The sequence below is a fragment of the Protopterus annectens genome, chromosome 8.part0, assembly GCF_019279795.1.
Source record: "Protopterus annectens isolate FY-2018-M chromosome 8.part0, PAN1.0, whole genome shotgun sequence".
NCBI classification, from domain to species: Eukaryota; Metazoa; Chordata; order Ceratodontiformes; family Protopteridae; genus Protopterus; species Protopterus annectens.
Window position 1 is genome coordinate 840,003,601 of NC_056741.1, and position 22,473 is coordinate 840,026,073.

Genomic DNA, 22,473 nt, shown 5'->3' on the forward strand with positions numbered 1-22,473 from the left:
TGACATGGCGCCAGCAACTCTGACCCTGTGGGTTCTGTCACTCAGCCAGTTTGCAACCCATCTTGTGATGTATGGGTTAACATTTAAGCTGATGAGTTTTTCAATGATACCTGAGTGGGGTATTGTATCGAAGGCCTTCGCCAGATCGAGGTAGGCTGTATGGACTGCCTTTCCCTCATCAATGGCTTTGGTGACTGTTTCGAAAAAGTCAACCAAGTTTAGAAGGCATGATCTGCCTTTGACAAAGCTAAACTGGGATGGATCCAAAGTCTGCAAATTCCCTATGTCTTTATTTATGAGGTCCATTATGATCCTTTCCCACCCTATTTTACTCACAGACAGGTGCAAACAGGATCTCAGTTGGTGGTTTTGCACCAACAATCTGGACAGGGGAAAACCCTTCGTTCCACCACCCCTGGTTGCCACAGTGACCATGGACGCCTCCCAGATGGGGTGGGGGTCATTATCTCGACAGGACGGTCCAAGGCACGTGGCAAGATCATGAAATACATCTGCATATCAACGTCCTAGAGATGAGAGCGGTACTACTTGCGTTGCAAGCACTTCAGAGCTTTCTTCCTCTCAGAACTATTGCAATACACTCGGACAATATGTCAGTGGTGTGGTATCTGAACAAGCAGGGAGAAACCAGATCATACCCCGTGTGCAGAGAGGCCATGCGAGTGTGGCAGTGGGCAGTATCTTCCAACGGTTTCTGGTGGCAACGCACATTCCGAGGAAGTCCAACGTGATAGCAGACAGGCTAAGCAGAGCTATTCTGATGCCTTACGAGTGGTCCCTGAATCGCCTAGTGGCAGAATGTATCTTCAGCAGATGGGGTCAGTCTTGCTGTGACCTTTTTGCCAGCTCCCTCAATGCCAAATGCAGCAGCTACTTCACGCTGATCCCCCCACAGGGGGAGTCACTCAGGGACGCTCTAGTCCACGATTGGCCCTCCAGTTTGCTTTATGCTTTCCCTCCGTTTCCCTTGCTATCAAAAGTGATTCAGAATGCGCAATCCTTGGGAAGTAGAATTATTCTAATTGCTCCACACTGGCCTCATCAAATCTGGTTCCCCTTTCTCCATCCCTACACTGTGGATGCACCTTGGACTCTGGACCCACAACCAGACTTACTGACACACATGTCGGGACAGTTCCACCCCTCTCTGAGGACCCTCCGGTTGACAGCCTGGCTACTCCACTTCCGTCATTAGTTAGGCTTCATCACTTCTCACCTGAGGTAGTTCATATTTTGTCTTCCTTTCATAAGCCCTCTACTAGGAAGATTTATTCCAGCAAATAGAAGAGGTTTTCAATTTGGGCTCATACCCAAGGAATTGATCCTTACACAGCTCCAATTGCTTCCGTCTTGGAGTTTTTGTCTATGCTTTTCCAACAGGGCTTAGCATCCACTACCATTAAAGTTCAACTGGCAGCGATTTCTAATTTTCATGTGGCTAATGAGCCTAGTCTTATGGCTCACAGACTCTGTAAGGCTTTCCTGAAGGGCACTCTTGTTACTCCATCCTCCTGTCTCAGAACCCATCATGCCCTGGGATCTAAATTTTGTTCTGCAAGCCCTTACTTCACCACCCTTTGAGCTTGCAGCTACCTGTGATTTTAAATTTTTGACCTGGAAAACTGCCTTTTTAGTAGCCATCACTTCAGCTAGACGCATTTCAGAAATTCAAGCTCTTTCCATCAAACCTCCATACTTGATCTTTCATAAGGACAGGGTTTCTTTTAGACCAAACTTTTCTTTTCTTCCTAAAGTGGCATCCATATCTAATCTTAATCAATCTATTAAGTTGCCAGTGTTTTTTCCCCACTTTTCACACAAGGCAGAATTTAAATTTCATCAATTGGATGTACACAGACAGTTACATTTCTATCTGCACAGAACCAAAGATCTCCGGAGATCTGATCAGCTGTTTGTCTCCTTTTCAGAAAAAAAAGAATTGGGTCCCCGGTCTCCAAAGTCACCCTATCCAGATGGATATCAAATTGCATATCTTTCACTTACTCCTCAGGGGGTAAAGACCTCCCGTTTCCAGTCAAGGCTCACTCTACTCGGGCTGTTTCTACATCTACAGCCTATCAGGCCAGATTGTCTATGGATGATATTTGTGCGGCAGCTACTTGGGCTTTTCTTCATACATTTGTTACTCATTACAAGTTGGATGTGGTTTCTAGGGGCAGATCTTCCTTGGTTCCACAGTACTCAGGAGTATCTTCCTATGAGCCTCCCAGGATGTAGGTGCTAGGGACGCTGTCCCACGGGTAAGAATGTAGGCGAGATTGGACTACATAACATCAAGAAGTTATGTACTCATCATAACGTTCGATGTATGTAGTCCATCTTGCCTCACATTCTTACTTACCCTCCCACCATCCCCCTTCCTGGAGGATCTGGAGGTTAGGTCTGATTTACAGATTTCCCTTTACCTTTAGCTTATTCTTTTTTACCTGGATGTTGTTATACATGGGGTATGACTGAGTGTTCGCAGCAAACTAGATCTGGGGAAATGGAGCAGTGCAGCATGGGATACCTGCTTAGCCCAGCCAATAGAAGACTTCGAGCTAGAAAAAGTTTGGCCGAGTCGGAGCCGATATTTGGCTCCAAACCCATGGGTAAGAATGTGAGGCGAGATGGACTACATACATCGAACGTTATGGTGAGTACATAACTTCTTGTTCATGTTCAGCAGACTGATTGGTTTTACATCCAGCTTTCACTCATCAGAGCTATCCTATGTAACCCATGACTGGCAACTAGAGGCCAGCCTCCCAGAAGCTTATTGACTCATGGTTGCTGGGTTTTATGGCAGGCATACACTGGCTAATAGGGGCACATTGTTAGCATTATCATGGGTCCCCTGGCATACTTATGAGTAGGCCGAGTCCTCAATCCACTTATCACCATACCCATGCCAATTTGGCAATATTAGTCAACAAGACCCAATCACCTAGAGCCTTATTATACACCATTGTGTGGCTAGCCCTGCCACAGTGCACAGTCTGTGATCTGTGTTCTCCTATCTTGAGGACACTGTGCACCACAGTAGATGTCCAAAGCAGTTGTTCTGTACAGCTCTCCCCCCTAGAGTTTGTGCTGCTGCCCACAGCTCCATTCATTGGTGAGTTTCAGATTGAAATGCTCAACATGTTTTTTTGGAGGTGGGAAGAACCCCACAGAGACACAGGGAAAACATGCAAACTTCGAGCAGGCATTGGCCGGAGGTCAGGATCATACCTTGTATCTTGTGCATGGGAGGCAAAGACCTTAACCATTATGCCAACTGGTCTTAAACCACTAACATGCAGACTCAAAGATTCCTGGATTTTGTCAATAATGCAAATACTCTGGAACAACAAGCCTACATACCTACTAAGGTTGCAAATATCCAGGATATGGTACTTTGAAATATAATGGAATGTTGCACACTCACTGGTCAGATGTGATCATTAAGTGGTCACGTTTGAAATAAATATAAAGTTCATACACCCAGCAAACCCCCAAAACCATGAAGAGCTTTTCCAAGGCTATCTACCTTCTATTAAGTGATGGCATAGCTAAATTCCAAGCCCTCCCAAACTCAGAGAATACTGTGGCAAATGCAGAACTGTTTACAGAAATGCTGTACAAGCATGTAAATAACTGCACAGAAACGGCAGTACCAAACCAGAATAAACTTGAGGATAAACTCCAAAAAAGAACCCCCTTGGTGGACTAATAGTATAAATAGGTTGTACAACAAAAGAAAGAAAACACTGCCCAAGAAAAGGAAGGGCTATGCCCAAAAAAACAAAAAAAAGTCCCTCATTAGTCTTTAAGCAAGTACACCACAGCCATCTCAGGGAAAACATAGCCTCCCTGGCTAAGGATAGCTATAAGGCATTTTTCAGTTATGTACACAACTTTAAAGGGAATGCCCAATAGTCTGCTGAACTAATAGTAAATGAAACTTCCTATGTCAGACCGGAAGTTATAGCAAATTTGCTGGCCAATAAATTTAGCTCCAATTTCAACCCCCTATCAGCCCCGTTACCCCCCAGGAGATACTGTCTATCATTTCTCCCCAACTATCAATAAAGAACAGGTCCTCATTGCACCCTCCAGAGCTTAAAACACTACATCACTGGGCATGGATAATATTTCTGGGTGCCTCCTAAATAGCTTGAAATATGACCTGTCAAGCATGCTAGAATCTGTAGTCAGCCACAGCTTCCAGGCTTCATCCCTAGGGAATGGAGGACTGCAACAGTCATCCCTCTACACAAAGGTAGACCATCAACAGACCCAGGGAACTACAGAGCCATACGTTTGACTAGTCTTATATGCAAGGCCATGGAAAGAATTATTGTGACCCAATTAGCAAAGACATAGGAAATCTACAAACACTGGACCAAACCCGGTTTGATTTCGTCAAGGCAGGTCATGCCTACTAAACTTGGTGTTTTCTTTGAGAAGGTCACTAGAGCCATGAACAAGAGGAAAACAGTGCATACTGCCTACCTCGACCTAGCAAAAGCATTTGACACAATACCTCACTCAGGTGTTTCAAAAAAACTCACAAATTTAGGCATAAATCCTTATGTCACCCAATGGACACATGAAGTTAGGGTGGGGGATCCAGCACCTCCAAAAGACCTGATACTAGTGGTGGCCCACAGGGCACAGTGATGGGGCCTCTCCTGTTTGGAATATACTTGTCTGATGCTGACTTCAAGCTGGGTGCAATCACTGAATCCACCAAAGATGTTGATATCCACCAGGAGGGTTTAACACAAATAATTGGTGCCAGAACCATGGCCTGAAACTCAGTGCAAAAAACTGCATTATTATTATTTTAGCTTTTAGAAAGACAACCATCCCTACAAATTACAATAATGATAACACTTCTCTATCCTCCGCACACCACACCTGCCAGGTGCCATGTCCCCTACCCTCTGCACACCACACCTGCTAGTTGCCACAACCCCTACCCTCCGCACACCACAGAGACAACAGAGTCTGCAGGCAAAGTACTTTTTCCTCAGTTTTTCCTATAGTGTAGTGGCACACTTATAAGTTATGGAGGACTAGACCCTATTAGAAATCCCAGAAGATAGAAGAAATATCTGACAGTCTCAGACTTTTTGCCCATTCTCAATAAGATTTTATATGGAATCTGTGTACCAAATTGTTTTAATTTTGAAGTATTTATTTTTGTGAGTTAGTTCTGCTGTTGATTCAGACATTAAGTTTAATTTATTATTTCTGGCTGCACTTATTTAATAATTGTCATTTCTTTGTATGGGTAGCATTAAAATATTTCAAGGAAATGTTAATTAACTCTAATAAAAATATGAAAATTTATAAAACTATGATTACATTTTTGATGCATAATATGCCCCCTGCACCACCCACCCATGTTGCTACTATATCTTATTCTGAGGTCACACAGCATTATAGAACAAGAGAAAGTTCTTTAACTCTCAAGGCTGTGTGACTTTGTAATTAGAATATTTAAGCAGCAGAGCTGTAGGTTGCAGCATGCCAAAAGATGATGCAGAGGGGGGTTCACCTGCAAAACTGAACAGGAAATTATATTTTAGGCAGTAAGTTCAGAGTCCTGCTGACACTGCATTTGACAACAGTAACAAGCAAACATTATTTCTGTAGTTCCGTAGAACTGCCATGAATATTTCATTAGTGCCTTAATTTAATTAATGTGTTCTAATTCTGATACTGCTCCTTTAATGAATGAATATTGGATATGCATGTAGCAGTTAAAAGATCACTCTTAAATCAAATTCTAGTGCAAATGCATGAAGGCAGAGACACCATTCAACTTCAGAAAATATAGGGCTTTTAATGTGTACTCTGTCAGGATTGTGATGGCTGAGCTTATGTCATGGACTTTTCTCCATCTGATACTGATATAGTTTACTGAAGCTCTTGTACTTTGCCTTCCTATGGTCTCACCTGTTGAATAAACAAGTGTTACACATATCTGGACTATAAATTTTAATCAACAAATACATAAGTTGACTATTATTAGTCAAAATATACTTTACCCATGAATTTAGTAGAAGCAGATCTGCAAACAGTAAGTAGCTTTCTAGCAACTAAGGGTGGAAATAAAATCATAAGATTAAAAAAAACATAAAAGTAAAAGCAGGTGACATTTAAACTGCACCTGTTTTCAGTATATTATGTTAATATTCTTACCTTGGTCTAAATCTTATTTTTCAGACAATCATAGCTTTAATGCTCTATCACAGCAACTGTTTTTTTTAACTTGTTGTGTGAATATATTTCTGTATAATTTCTAGTACTATGAGCAATCCTTACATCAGTGATGGCCTTCTTAGCTTTTTTCTCAGCATTCCTTGCTTCCTGCACAGATTCATCCACCTCTGACTGGAGCTGGGCCATGTCGCTCTCGAGCTTTTTCTTGATGTTTGTAAGGCTGGTGTTCCACAAAAGAGATACATTGTAACATTTAATTAGTACCACCTGTTGTTAAAGAACTAGAACTAAAATCACAACACAGATACAAATAGCTATGCTGTGTTACCTGGGAATGCAGGAGCTACACATGCTCACTTGCATATAGCAGTTCTTGCTCTGCAACCTTGCGGCCTCTCTCTGTCTGTTCAAGTCCGGCTCTTATCTCTTCAACTTCTGCTTGCAACAAGGTATTCTTGCGCTCAATCACAGCTATTTGCTCTTTCAGGTCATCCTGACTTCTGACAGCATCATCAAGGTGCAGCTGAGCATCCTGTGAAAACATTCATTTAGAATTCATAATATCATTGTCATGGATTTTTTTCAGCCTTTTAGTCCAGAATGTTCTAAATTTTGGAGTGAGTTGGATGAAGTGGTGATGATTGTACCCAAGGGTGAGGGACTGGTGATTGGAGCAGATTTCAGTGGGCATGTTGGTGAAGGGAACAGAGGGGATGAGGAAGTGATGGGTAGGTATGGTGTTAAGCAAAGGAATGCAGAAGGTCAGATGGTAGTGGATTTTGCAAAAAGGATGGACATGGCTGTGTTGGATACATATTTTAATAAGGGGGAGGAGCATAGGGTGACATACAAGAGTGGAGGAAGATGCACACAGGTGGATTATATCTTATGTAGAAGGGCCAGTCTGAAGGAGATTGGAGACTGTAAAGTGGTGGCAGGGGAAAGTGTAGTTAGGCAGCATAGGATGGTGGTTTGTACGATGACATTGGTGATCAAGAAGAGGAGGATGAGTGTGAGGGCAGCACCAAGGATCAAATGGTGGAAATTGAAAAATGGTAATTGTGAGGTGATGCTCAGGGAAGAGTTAAGACAGGCATTGAGTGGCAGTGAAGAGTTGCTGAATAGCTGGGTAACTACAGCAGAGCTAGTAAGAGAGATGGCTAGAAATGTGCTTTGTGTGACATCTGGCAAGAGGAAGGAGGACAAGGAGACCTGGTGGTGGAATGAAGAAGTACAGGAGAGTATACAGAGAAAGTGGTTGGCTTAGAAGAAGTGGGATTGTCAGAGAGATGAGGAAAGTAGACAAGAGTATAAGGAGATGAGGTGCATGGCAAAGAGAGAGGTGGCGAAGGCTAAGGATAAGGCATATGGTGAGTTGTAGAAAAGGTTGGACACTAAGAAGGGAGAAAAGGACCTGTACCGATTGGCTAGACAGAGGGACCGAGCTAGTAAAGATGTGCAGCAGGTAAAGGTGATAAAGAATAATGAGGGAAACGTACTCACAAGCGAGGAGAGTGTGTTGAGCAGATGGAAAGAGTACTTTGAGGGGTTGATGAATGAAGAGAATGAGATGAGGGAGAGAAGGTCGGATGATGTAGGGATAGTAAATCATTAAGTACAATGGATTAGCAAGGAGGAAGTAAGGATAGCTATGAAGAGAATGAAGAATGGAAAAGCTGTTGGTCCAGATGACATACCTGTGGAAGCATGGAGGTGATTAGGTGAAATGGCAGTGGAGTTTTTATCTAGATTGTTTAATGAAATCTTAGAAAGTGAGAGGATGCCTGAGGAATGGAGAAAAAGTGATTTGGCACCAATTTTTAAGAATAAGGGTGATGTGCAGAGCTGTAGTAACTACAGAGGGATTAAACTGATCAGTCACAGCATGAAGTTATGGGAAAGAGTAGTGGAAGCTAGGTTAAGAACGGAGGTGATGATTAGTGATCAGCAGTATGGTTTCATGCTAGGAAAGAGCACTACAGATGTAATGTTTGCTTTGAGAGTGTTGATGGAGAAGTACAGAGAATGTCAGAAGGAGTTGCATTCTGTCTTTGTTGATTTAGAGAAAGCATATGACAGGGTGCCTAGAGAGCAGTTGTGGTATTGTATGAGGAAGTCGGGAGTATCAGAGAAATATGTAAGAGTGGTACAGGATATGTGTACAAGGCTAGTGTGAGAGCAGTGAGGTCTGTGGTGGGAGTGACAGATGCGTTTAAGGTGGACGTGGGATTACATCAAGGTTCAGCTCTGAGCCCTTTCTTATTTGTAATGGTGATGGACAAGTTGATAGACGAGATCAGACAAGAGTCCCCGTGGACTATGATATTTGCAGATGACATTGTGATCTGTAGTGAGAGTAGAGAACAGGTGGAGGAGACCCTGGAGAGGTGGAGATATGCTCTAGAGAGAAGAGGAATGAAGGTCAGCAGGACTAAGACAGAATATATGTGTGTGAATGAGAGGGATGATAGAGGAATGGTGAGGATGCAGGGAGTAGAGGTGGAGAAGGTGGATGAGTTTAAATACTTGGGATCAACACTTCAGAGTAATGGTGAGTGTGGAAGAGATGTGAAGAAGAGAGTACAGGCAGGATGGAGTGGGTGGAGAAGAGTGTCAGGAGTGATTTGTGACAGACGAGTACCAGTAAGAGTGAAAGGGAAGGTCTACAAGAGGGTAGTGAGACCAGCTGTGTTATATGGGTTGGAGACAGTGGCAATGACAAAAAGGCAGGAGTAAGAGCTTGACGTGGCAGAGGTGAAGATGTTAAGATTTGCACTGGGTGTGACGAGGATGGACAGGACTAGGAATAAGTATACTAGAGGGTCAGCCCAGGTTGGAAGGTTTGGAGACAAAGCCAGAGAGGCAAGATTACGTTGGTTTGGACATGTGCTGAGGAGGGATGCATAGTATATTGGGAAAAAGATGCTAAGGATGAAGCTGCCAGGTAACAGGAAAAGAGGAAGGCCTAAGATAAGGTTTATGGATGTGGTGAGAGAGGACATGCAGGTGGTTGGTGTGACAGAGCAGGATGCAGAGGAGAGGAAGAAATAGAAACAGTTGATCTGCTGTGGCAACCCCTGACGGGAACAGCCGAAAGAAGAAGAAGAGGTCCAGAATGTTCTATTATTTGTAAAGTGACTGTTTATACTGGCAGTGTGTTTTTGCACATTTAGCATTCTGTTTCTGGATACAGTACAGTGAAGATCCTGAAGTAATAACTAGGTGTTCCCATCAAATTTGGAATTAATTTCACTGACCTTGTCTTATATGCTATGTGTCTAAGTAATTTAGTTTGACAATCTACCAGGTCACCATTAAACATAATTACTTCCATAGCTAGTTGATCTTAAGTAGAAAACAGCAGATTTATTTAAAAATGCTGTCAATATTGCTCCCCTTGAATTTAATACTACAGTTCAATATCCAATACAGTTTATTTTACAAAGGTCATTATATCTGTTCCTTACCAAAAAGTGCAGCTGTATGGTTAAAGTACAATTTTACTAAGAAGTTTAAGCCTTATCTTAGCTGAGCATTTCAAGTACTACAACAGCAACCCAGTGGTAAGTGCACAAGATGTAACTCTGTGCCTCTGTAGAGATTAGATTAAAATGTCTACCTTAAGTTGCCCTTGTACAGTCCTAAGATGTTGCTCTGCCTCAGCAGCTTGTTAGTTGGCATGGCTCAGCTGAATTTCCATCTCATTCAGATCTCCTTCCATCGTCTTCTTCACTCTAATAGTGTCATTTCTACTACTGACTTCAGAATCCAATGTGCTCTGCATGGATTCCACCACACTGTTATTGGTTCTCTTAAGCTGGTCAAAACTGTTCATCTTTCTGTACAATTTCCTGTCTACTTCAGACCCGACTTGGCTCAGCTGTGTTTTAGCCTCTTCATGTTCCAGTGATCCATTTCCAATAATAAATTACAAGAACTTTGTAAGTTATACCACATAAATACAATACAAAGCATGTCAGTTTTAAGTGTAAATGCGGTAACAGTATGTCCTTTTGATAAATCAACACTCTGTACCTCTGCTTCCTCAAGTGCAGCCTGGAGGTCACTCTTCTCTTGCTCAACCTGCTTCTTGGCTTTTTCCAGCTCATGGATGCTTTTTCCAGTCTCCTCGATTTGTTCAGTTAGATCTGAGATCTCCTGTGTAAAAAAGAGTGGTAAAGCATGTATTTAAACTTATCTAATTTTAAAATAGAAGTTTACTTTAACACTATAGCCTGTTCTAACATAAAATCAAATAGTTCATCAGTACCTCCTTTAGCATGGTAGATAAAAGTTTAGTGTTTAGTTACCACATTTTTATGCTTATGTTGTAGATTCTTGTTTTCATGTTTCATTGTTTTAAGCTGGTCCAAAGTTTCCTCATAGGCATTTTTGAGTTTGAAGATTTCTGTACTGAGGCTACGGGATTCCTTCTGAGCAGCTTCCAGCTCAGCCTGACCTTCTTCATGCTTCTGCTACCATTCTGACAGAAACTTCAGGAAAACACACACACACACACACATACACACACACACACACACACATCAAACATTCAACAGAATGAAATGCATTCAGGAAAAAACAGGAAATAAAAAATCTGAGAGCAGCAATGACAGAAGGGGTTAAGACATGAAACAAAGGCTTTTTAAGCACACTGCAACAAGGATACTGGAAAAGACAGATCTGGCAAGGCTGATTAAGGATGGGAGGGAGATTCTGAAAAACTGGGCACAAGTAGAGGTATTAAAGCAGTACTTCATCTAGCTCTTCAGGAAATAAAGGAATGGTCAGATATTCTACTGGGATAGAACAACAGCAGAGTGAAGAGAATACTGGATGGATATCAGGGCAAAGAGGAAAGAGGAAGAAAAGGAACTGGCTGGCCTAATGAAGGATAAAGAGCACTGACGGGACGGGATGCCTTCCAAGGTTCTCAAGAATTTGGCCAGTATCAGTGTGCAGATGCATCCATTTCACTGCAGAAGTGCTGGACTGTAAGATAGCAGGGCTCAGTATGCAAGATGTAGAATATGGAGAACTGTAGGCCTATGAGCCTAATAGTGGTGACAGCCTATGTCATGTAGAAAATCCTTATGACAAGGTTGTTTGCTTTCATAGAGATTAATAACCTCCAGGACAAAAAGTAACATGGTGTCACACCAGGAGAGGTCAGCTAAATCCAATCCAGTTTTATCACTGAGTTTCAAGAAAACTTGATAGAAGAGTACAATTTATAGATTCATTCAACAAACAATTAAATAATTGAAGATACACAGACACCAATTTCACTTCTTAAAATTAGAATTTACAGGCCATCTTATTCATTATATGTCCTCCAGAAGTAATAATAAGTAAGGATAACAGTTATCTGAATTCCTGCTCTTAAAGGAGAAATGTACCCACAGACTCAAAAAAAAGTTTATTTCATCATGGTTTGGTGTTTCCTACATTTTAACACCACTCTGGTGCTATTTACAGGTTTTTAAAGGGTCTGGCATCTTGAAGTAATTCTGATTGTTTAGTCTGCCTCTAGGTATCCCAGAATGCAGTGCTTGTCTGTAAAAAAATACACCACGCAGGCCTCTTTCTTCCTAAAGCTCCTGTCACTGCATTGATTTTACATGCATACACTGCTGTCTTTCAGTCATTTAGTTTTAAGCAACATTTCATGCTGTTCGGTGACTACTTAAAACACAAACAGTGCAAGTACCACAGAACAGACTTTCAAAGTGCTTTTTACTGTTGCTTTTTTTTTTTTAGAATTGCTAAATTACAGTATTTTGTGAAGCCTGAATTGTACTACTTTGACTCATCTCCCATCCACCTTCACACCTAACTTCCCAGCTGTCAAAGTGCTAAGGGTAATTTGAGCTGTTAACTGCTGTGATGGACAGCTCACAACAGGAGACTTAACTCATTTACTGTTTCCTTGTTCTAGCCTTTAGTTTCTGTATGGGTATGGGAAGGACCAGGGAGCTGTGACATCACAACATGGCTGGGGTTTTTGGACAGTTGTGGTGATGTCAGTTTGGGGAGGGAATTGGCCAGAAAACTACCTGTATTCATTGGCCTTGATGACATCAGTGAATTGGAGACTGCAGCAAGCTTTTCTGTGGGGATAAAAGTTTTTTGTAAGTGAAACCACCACAGTACAGTAAGGTACTGTTCTAGTGAAGAGAAACAGTTGATTTAAAATATTTAAATGCTGTACTGTTGTTTATTCATAGCAGGGACAGTAAATAGGGAGAAACAGGCCAGACAAGTTGAGCATTTAATAATCAAATCCTGCTGTTGTCCTTTAAGTTCTAAGAAGAGAAACGGGTACATTTTACCTTTAAAGGGCAATTATTCAGTTATTTAATTCTTTGTTGAAAGATTATATAAATGTGCTACATTTCTTGGTGAATGAGTTCTCATGCCCCAAAAAGGCTTCTAGCTGAAGTCCAGGGAGAATAACAGTGCTTCTGCCTCTAGCTTTCAAGTGTATTATATGCATGTGGTGTGTGTAATAAACAGTTTATACAGTGTGTGGTCATCAGGCTGCCTCACCAGAAGGCTGACTGAAAGGGAGGAGAAAGGGTGTGACAAGAGAGTAGAAGAACTGGAGCTGTTATCACTAGAGACCGAAGAAATAAGGAGACCTGATATGGGTGCACAAGGTCAGGTCAGCAAGAGAAGGAAGGAGGTTCAGCTTGGACAGGAATGTCAGGAATATGGACCAAAGGCAGTAGACTATAAGGACAACTAAATGACACCTCCTCTGTTTCAGTTTGTTGTAGTCTGGGTGGATTCTTGTGATCCCAAACAAAATAAAAATGCAATGCAAACAAAACAAATTTGGCATTCACTATAATGAATCCAGTATTTACAAAAATATGTCCTGTCCAAATATATAATAAGGGAAACAGGACTAGACATCATTGGCAAATACTCTACAGAAGAGGAATAACCATGCACTACTCAAATAAAAACAAAGGAAAACAGAACCAGAATCACCTACCCTGCTGAACACCCTATGGGAGTATAATATATAAATATATCTATCTCAATAAATTTATCAAAAAATTATCCTATATCTCTTTGTTGACCAGTATAAAACATTTTTTTTTCTGCAACATATGTGGCATACACACTAAAACCTGATGTAAAACAAAGAAATTTAGAACCTGTGACATTACCCAAAACAGAACTCAAATGATATAAACAAACTGATACACAGTCTGTGATATTACCCAAAGCAAAGTTACTAAACATATATTTAAGGTGGATTTTTCCTCTGCTTCCCAAACATTCTGAAAAGAACCATCAGAAGTGTAGTCTATTGTGGTGCCTGGGGCAGTCTCCCAATCTGGTGACCTCCCTCATCTTGATTTGAAGACCCTCTAAAAGAAAAAGCTCTTCTTTCTTTTAAACTTTATCAAATTTGTATAGCAAGCAGCTGCTACAGTTAATGTCTGTCACACATGGTGCACTAAAAAGATTCAGCGTGAAAGTAATAACTGGCATTTAAATGCTGGTATTAAATTAAATGCCAATCAGCTTCTACCACTCATGCCAGCTAATACTTTATTTATTTATTTATTTATTTGACATTTGTTTACCAGGGTGGTCCAATTGGGCTAGTAGCCCATTTTTAGGGGAGGCTCGACGAGAAAAGCTCCACGTACAGAAATACAATTTACTTTGATTATTTACAAGCAGATTTTTATAAAAGTATAAAACGTATACAAAGTAATTCATAGGTACAATTTCATTGTTTTTCATCTACTATACATTGGTTTGTTATTGGTAGGAAAAATAATAACACAGCCATCCTCTGCATTGATTCTCTAATTAATCAGGGAAAATGTCTCATATTTACTGTCACATATTTACATACAGTTGACTGATTGGTACAAAGTAATCATTAGGTACCACAATTTCATTGTTTTTCATCTGCTATACATTGATTTGTTATTGGTAGGAAAAGTAATAACACAGCCATCCTACACTGATTTTCTGAATTAATATGAAAAAGATGTCACATACTTACTAGGTCTTTTTATAACATTTGCAAATAGTTGACAGAGATTGACTCAGAAGATATGATACCATGGCAGCAAGTTTGCTTTCAGTAGATATATGTAAGTACAACATTCAAACATATTGGTACTACAGTATTTAGTTAAGGGGAGACTGGAAGAGTGGGGAAGGGTTGTATGGCAGAAAAACAAAAGTGTTTTGCAGGTGTAGGGAAGAAAATAAGACAAATGTATTCAGCCTGGCATAGCCAGTTGTCATGTAGATGATTCCTAAGCAGAGGTTTAAATGTTGTGGGGTTGATGGTGTTCAGAATAGTCTGCGGGATGTTGTTCCATGCTTTCGATATTTGGTTTGAGTATAGTGCATCCCCAAAGGTGTTGGTTTTTGACACTTTTAACGGTAGTTTGTTAGAGGATCTCAGAGGTCTGTTTTTGGTTTCAATATTTACTAGGGTTTGGAGAGACTGGCATTTGTTTGGTTGATGTGTGATAGAGTGAGCCTGAATGAGTTGGCTGAAGAAAAAGAGATTGGGTAGCTCAAGCCATTTTAGTTGTCTGAGAGTAATGCAGTGATATATTTTGTGAGGTAGGCCTGTTGCAAATTTGGCAATTTTGTGGTAGCATGTTTCTAGTTTAATTAAGTCCATTTTTCAAAGGTTAATGGATATGGCAGAGGCACACATTATAGTAAATAATGGGTGGGTCCTGGCTATGGTTTGTCTGGATCTATTGGTGAGATAAGCTTTAAGTCTGTAGAAAGAGTTTAGTTTTATGTGGGCTTTTTTGATAACTTGTGATACATGCTTGTCAAATCTCAGACAGTTATCAATGGTAATTTATTTTCAGAGATTGGCTCAATTATAGTCTTGTTGGATGATGATATTTTGAAGTGTAGAATGAGATTTTTTGATTTGTTATGTTTGTTGGTTAAAAGCATTAATTTGTTTTTTTTAGGGTTTAATATGAGCTGGTAGTGGCGATGGCTGAGAAGGATTTTTGCGCCCAGGGCTGCTGCCCCCTTTGCTTCACCCTACTCTTCCGAAAACTATTATATAATTTTTGCAGTCTGATATGGTGCTAAGGTTTTCCTTACAGACTTTTCTGAGTATCTCCCCAGTAAGCTGTACAGTGCAAAAACAATTCTTGGGTTCTTCCTATGCCATACACTTCTCTAAAGGTGCATCTCTTCCAACCATGCATTACCCTTCTACATAGATTTTATTGACCAGTAATCCTATACAGTCATGCATATATTCTATCAAATCACTATTGTTAACCAGGTATGTAGCCAAGAGCCAAAGGAAAATAAATGACTCTGCAATATGAAACACAGAGTCTGCCAAAACCTAATATAAACCAAGACTGCAGATGGATTGCACTGGTTTTCCTACAACACAGCCAATGCTCATGTTGGGTATGCAGTTATTTTTCATAATATACACTCTGCTGATGACATGTATGCATTCAGTATCCTGGTTAGGCCTTTGGAAAGCCTTCCTTTTGTAAGAAGACCCATAACTCAGAATGATGGATGTAGATAAAAGTATGGCACATAAGTGTAACACTGCTGCAGCTGCGTATACTTCCAAACATGGAATATGTAGAAATAATTCTAATAACATTGGAAGGTAAATATATGTAGCTCTCCCCACCACATTACAAGCCTGAACCACTCATAAACACTCAGACAACACTGTCTGTAACAATAGTCACAATATTCATCAATAACTCAAAATATGTTTTTAATAAATCCCTATAGCCTCCAGTTCTGTGACAGTGCCCCATTATTTGTATATAAAAACTGCAATACCATTAAAACACACTCCACCCCACCACTCTTTTAGAACTACAGCTGTCAACCTTCCATCCCCAAAATGAGGAACACCAGCCATCATAATGTGGAACAAATGGGTAAAATATAGAACACATACTAACAGCTTGCTAAGAACTTCAACTAGGAAGGTCATAGCATGCCTAAAATATGCTGGCTTTACTTATTAAAAAAAAGATCTTTTAATGAATTGATATGATTTATTTCAATTTACCATGGATATCAGTTATAAAAATTCCTAACACAGAATGTGTGCCGGACACTTTCAGTGTGGAACTTTGAGGAACATGAACTTTTTAAGACCCAAAATGAGGTTCCTCGTAATGAGGTATACTTGAGAGGTATGTTTAAAACCATTAAAGAATTCCATTAGACTATCAAATATTCATTAAACTCCCCATAAAAAAGAAAAAAACAGCCCTACCAGTTATACTCCCTTATGGTGACTTTAGTATAGAATTAGAAGTTTTTTTTCCTGCTGATAGAACAACTCTCCTTCCTTTCTGATAAGGACCTCTCCTTCTGAAAGAAGCATACACCTCTTTCAACCTTAACTTAATGGTACTATCATAGAAATGTACCTTTCCAGCTCACTTCTTAGCATGGCTGTCCCTTCTGGGCTAAGATAGAACATGTTCCTGGTCTCTCTGCCAGGCTTCTGCAATAAAACATAAGATATGAGCTTACCCACCTTATGTCCTCTTGCCTTTTTTAATCTAGCCAGATTTTTCTGCAGATGTCTATTACCCACTGTGTGGGTTGTGTTGTACTTGTGCCTTCTAATGTCCCTGCACAGGTACATAAAGCAGTTGTGTACATCCACCTACATAAGTTCATAAAGTGCTCACATGTAGCCAGTGTTTCATAATGGTTAGATCCATTCTTCTCAAAGCCTTAGTTAGTAGAAAAGGTCCATTTTTCAATCTGTAAAATTTTTCATCTGTATAATGGTTCATGATACTTTTTGTTGGTCATTTTTTATAAAAAAATACATGAAGTAAGAATTGTATTCTGGTCATTAGAGAAAAGTAGCTTATATATTTTTCTCTTACAGCTAATAAGAATTATGCTTGTGGTAGACAAATAGCCCAAAAGATTTCAATCAGTAATATCCAATCAATATTATTTTGGGCAGGAGGTTTATATATTTTTATTCTAGTAATAATTTGGCAAGAAGGATAGATCAGAGTAAAGGGATGAATCTAAGCTCTAGGCTTCAGAATCGACCAAACCGAATGTATCTTCTATAGTTTCTGCATAGTTAGCTGCCTACACTTCAACTGACCTCAAAAGCAGGAATATACAGCCAGTCACTAAAGTATTTAATGACAACTCACTGATGCTTACTTATGCCATGTAACATGAAGACAAAAGTCAGCACTTTTTTGAAACCTTAATTAGTACCTTCACCAGACTTTCCAAGAATTACATCTCAGGTGCATGAGTTATCTGATCAAAAATGTATTATAGCGGTAAAGCATACAATTGTGTTTTCATCTGCTCCTGTCTTTTCTCAGCCATTTTTAACCCTTCTACCTACCAATGATAAGATCCCCCATGACGTATTTAGCCCATTCTTTCCACTGGGGGCAAAAATAATCATTGTCCCATTCACTCCCCCATGAAGTGAGAGATGATCATAGAGATGTCACTCAGGCAGACATCAGAGTCTCTCCCCATACCTCCAAGGGCTCCTAACAGATGCCTGGCAGCTTCCAAAGAGCACTAATGCTACCAGCCAGTGAGGAAGGAGCATGTAAGCTTCCCTGCATAACTGCCCTAACTTACTGAGCTACTCTGCAGCAGTGCATACCTCTGAGCTGGACTCTGCAGGTTGCACCACCCAGAGCTCCCATTGGGCATCACCCAAGCAACAAGCCAAGCTACCCCCCCCCCAGGATGGGCAAGCTACATTCCCACATAAGGTAATCTGGACTGCAATTAGGGTTGTATCCCTCTGTACTACAGAAGAGGGCTTTATCTCAGCCACTTTTTAATGATAAAATATTTAGTAAAGATATTTCAGAATAGTTCAAGACGATCCTAAGCAGCAACAAGGACTGGTGTTGAGGTCCCCAGGAGACTAACATATTTTGAACAGAATACCAAGGCATGCATTTTCAACAGCACTAATAAAGGTCTCTGATGCTAAAAAATAAAGTAAAAAAATCCCCTTTTCTTTATCTCCTAATGACGAAGAGGAGTTTTGTTGGGTTAGGTTCTCTCATTGCCATTTGATGTTGTCCATGTGGTAATATAGATTTAGGTCCCTAGAGCAGATGTTTGCTTTGCCACTTGTTCTATTGAGGTGAAGGAGTTCAAATATTGCCGGTTCATTCATAGCATGGATGCTAAGCAAAGATCACCTCTCATAAGTCTATATGACACTAAATGGAGGGAAAATATTTTTAATCTACCAGACCTGAGATCTTTTTGGTGGGAAAACATTAAGGTCTCCCGTGTTGATTTAAGTGATTAGTGAGATAGCTGCCAAAGGGGCACTGTATTCAATGATGGGCCTGATAATGGAAGAATTAAGTGGGACTATAATGTGTCTAAACCTTGAGAATATACCACAAAGGATAAATCATGCAAAAAGAAGGATTTTCTAACCACAACTGAGACATGGTGGTCAGAGGAGAGACTGTTAACAATAAATTGAGAAGAGCTATAGTTAATACAGTTGCTAGCCAGATAGCTTGCCTTCCACCCCTCAGATCTTTCTGGTGAGTTTCTTTTGGACTCCTTCCAGCAGCCTGATGTGACTTTCCTTATATGGCTCCCAGAGCAGCACACATTATTCAAGGTGTGGCCTGACCAGAACCCTGCAAAGTTGAAGTCCTACTTCTTTGCTTCTGGAGTATGTCACCTTGAGAATAAACATTGACATTCTGTTTTCTGCAATAATTCCACTCCACCAGGTGGTCCAGTCTAGCTGTGACCAACACCCCCAAAACTTTTTCCTCCTTTGTTACCATCATTTCCACTCCCCCAAGCTGAAACTGCACACCATGGTTGCTACGGCCAAAGTGTAGCACTTTGTATTTCTAGCAGTGAATCTCAACTGCTTCTGCTCACTTCTTCAGTCTTTCCAAATATCACCATAAACCCTTCCTCTCATCCACTGTTGCTGCATCTGTCATTGTGTCATCCATGAAGAGTCTGATCCTGTATTTGATTCCCACAGATATGTCTGAAACAAACACGCTGAAGAGTCCTGCACTTAAGACAGACACTTGCGGTACTCTGCTAGTCATTTTTTATTCCTGATATTGTCCCTCTCACCATAACTCTCCTTATCCTATCATTCTACCACTATCCATTTCTTTTGTGTTCCTTCAGCTCCCAGTCCCTTCAGTTTTCCTATCAGCAACCTATGTGGGACTGAGTCAAAAGCCCAATTTGCTCATGTTTGCTGATACTTCTCAGTGAAATGCCCCTGTAATCCAGTCATAAAACTGGATCAGGTTTAACTCACAGCTCATTCTGGCCATGAACACCTGTGGGTTACTGTCCTAGAGATGGTTTTCCTCTAGGAATTCTAGGAATTCTGCCAGCCTTCCACTCAAAATTCTCACTCACTGACTTTCCTTGCAACTGCTGTTAAGCTAACCTATAGTTTCCAAAATTTCCCCTGCCCCCCATACAAGAGTACCATGTGTGCTGTTTTCCAGTACACTATCACTTCTGCAAAAGCCAGTAAACTGTTAAAGATCTTCATAAGGAGGTCTGAAAGCAAAATAGCCAGATTTCTGAGAAATCTGAGAGGTAGTCCATCTAGACCTTGAAGTTTATCATTCATAAAGACAGCCGGTGCTCTTTCTATGTCCTCCCTCTTAACCCTGGTGTTTGATCACTGTTCTTCCATTCAGCCCTGCCTCATTCCCAGCATGGTGCCTTCCATTTGTTTCCTTTTCCTAGTCATCTGTGATCTCCATCCCATAGTTGCTCAGCCTAGCTACTTCTGTCCCTCCCTTCTTTCTTTCTGCTATGTAACTAAAAAACTTTTTAGTATTTATCTTTGCCTTCCTTACATTCTTTTTTTCCTGCTTTTATGCACCTCCTCCCCTTCCCCACAATCCCCTTTCCACCTTTGAAGGCCTCATATTTTGACTTGTTAGCCTCACATTATTATGTAGCAACATTAGCCTCCTTTCTTTGTGCCTTCTTCCTGTCCACATTTATAAGAAGGAATGCCTACCTTGCAAATTTAGAGCCGAGGACAGCAAAAGGGAAGAGATTTCTCATCATCTACTGGTTCTGGAGGAAAACACACGCACATATATATTTATATATATATAATATATATATATATATATATATATATATATATATTTGGATTTACATTATAATTTCGAAATACTGAAATACCGAATTTCAGTATTTCGAAATCATAAAGTCGAACGTCCATTATCCCGAAAGCACACAATCGTGAAACACACAACACACCACATACATCGTCCAACCCACACTACAACAAACGAAACACACACAAACACAAAAACACAAACAAACCTACACTATATGTAACTAGGGAGGCAAGCCCCCCTGCACCACCCACACTCCCCTACTTATATATATACTAACTCCGAGATCGCACACAAACACAAAAAGGAAACACACACCCACACATTTCAAAGTCCCTTGCACACACACAAACATCACACATATACATACATCAACACATCCAACACTTACACACATTCAGACACACAAATTCCCAAACAAAACCCTTACAAAACACTCACCTTCAATTGCACCTACATCCATACACAACACAAACCACGATTCACTCCCAACACCGCACGCCACGTACCGTAAGCCATAACTGTGAATTCGAGATATTCAAATTCGTGATTATGCACTTTCATCATTTTGAGTCTTTGACTTTATGATTTCGAAATACTGAAATTCAGTATTTCAGTGTTTCTAAATTATAAGGTGAACCTATATATATATATATATATATATATATATATATATATATATATATATATACATAAATATGGATTCCTATTACAAGAACAAAAGTTCACTACTTCGAACTTGTAATAGGAAGCCTCACTTCTGCGAAAGTTCACTTTTACGAAAATGAACTTTTGCGTAAGTGCACTTCACCAAAAACACCGCAGCACAGTGGAGGACATAAAAAACAAGCTATGTCCTCCACTATGGTGCGATAATTCTGGACCTTAGGATTAGGGCGCGGGTTGGGTAAGGGAATAGTTAGTAAAGCTATCCCCTTACCCTAACCCATGCCCTAACCCTAAGGTTTGTGACTATCGCACCATAGTGGAGGACATTGCTATGTCCTTCAATGCGCTGCAGTCATCATGGACCTTAGGGTTAGGGCATGGGTCATGGTAAGGGGCTATCCCCTTACTATGATGCATGCCCTAACCCCAAGGTCCATGAGTACTGCACTGAAGTTCAGTACAACACCCGTTTGTTGTACTGAACTTCGCGTAAATGCATTTTCGATTAAGTGCACTTTTGCTGCAGTGAGCATTCCATGCACTATTTTGAATTAGTGAAAATTCGATCTAGTGTATGGAACACATATATATATATATATATATATATATATATATATATATATATATATATAGTCTCCAGAAAACTGAAAGCATCCTCCCAGTCCAATACCATTTGCGGTCAGCTTTCAGTATCTCTTGGGAAAGAACAATCATGGATAAATCTGCACATCAAACAGAGGGTCAGGTTTATACAATAGTATTCCAGTAAAAATCTACAAATACAGTCTATGCTATAAACACCACTCCACAATACCATACAGACCAAACAGACCAAGACCTCCAGGCAATATATATCTAGATATATATATATATATATATATATATATATATATATATATATATATATATATATATATATACTGCTATCCCTGTAACATAAGCCTTCTCACTCATTATGGATATGCTTTATCCAAAAAGCTCTGCTAAGCATAATTCCTTTTTTCCATCTATGTTTTGACATTGTAAAATGCTTCAACTAAATGTTGTAACATATTCTTGCATCTGTAATAATTGTACAATTTCAAATTGGTCTGAATCAAACACACACATAGTCAAAGGGGTAAATCATGCAGCCAAGGTACTCATTAACAATTTATAATCATGATTCAAAACCAATGCCATCATGCATGGTGATGTAATTTTAGGTTTCCATTCCTCTGTTTGAATGACTGAAATCATAGCCTGTTTCCAAATCCACTTTGTTCTCAAAATCTTGTTCCTTAGAGAGGTTATTTCTTTCTGGCATTCTTCACCCAAGTGTATGTATAACCAACTGGATCTCGTGTGCATCTGAATAACCAGATGCAAAGAAGCCTCCTCCAGAGTTATCAGACTAAAATTGGTCTTG

The 22,473-nt window shown here is 40.2% G+C and overlaps 1 pseudogene; it reads right to left on the reverse strand.

Moving 5' to 3' along the window:
* LOC122808353 overlaps positions 1 to 22,473 on the reverse strand; it is a 156,432-nt pseudogene that overhangs the window by 66,440 nt on the left and 67,519 nt on the right.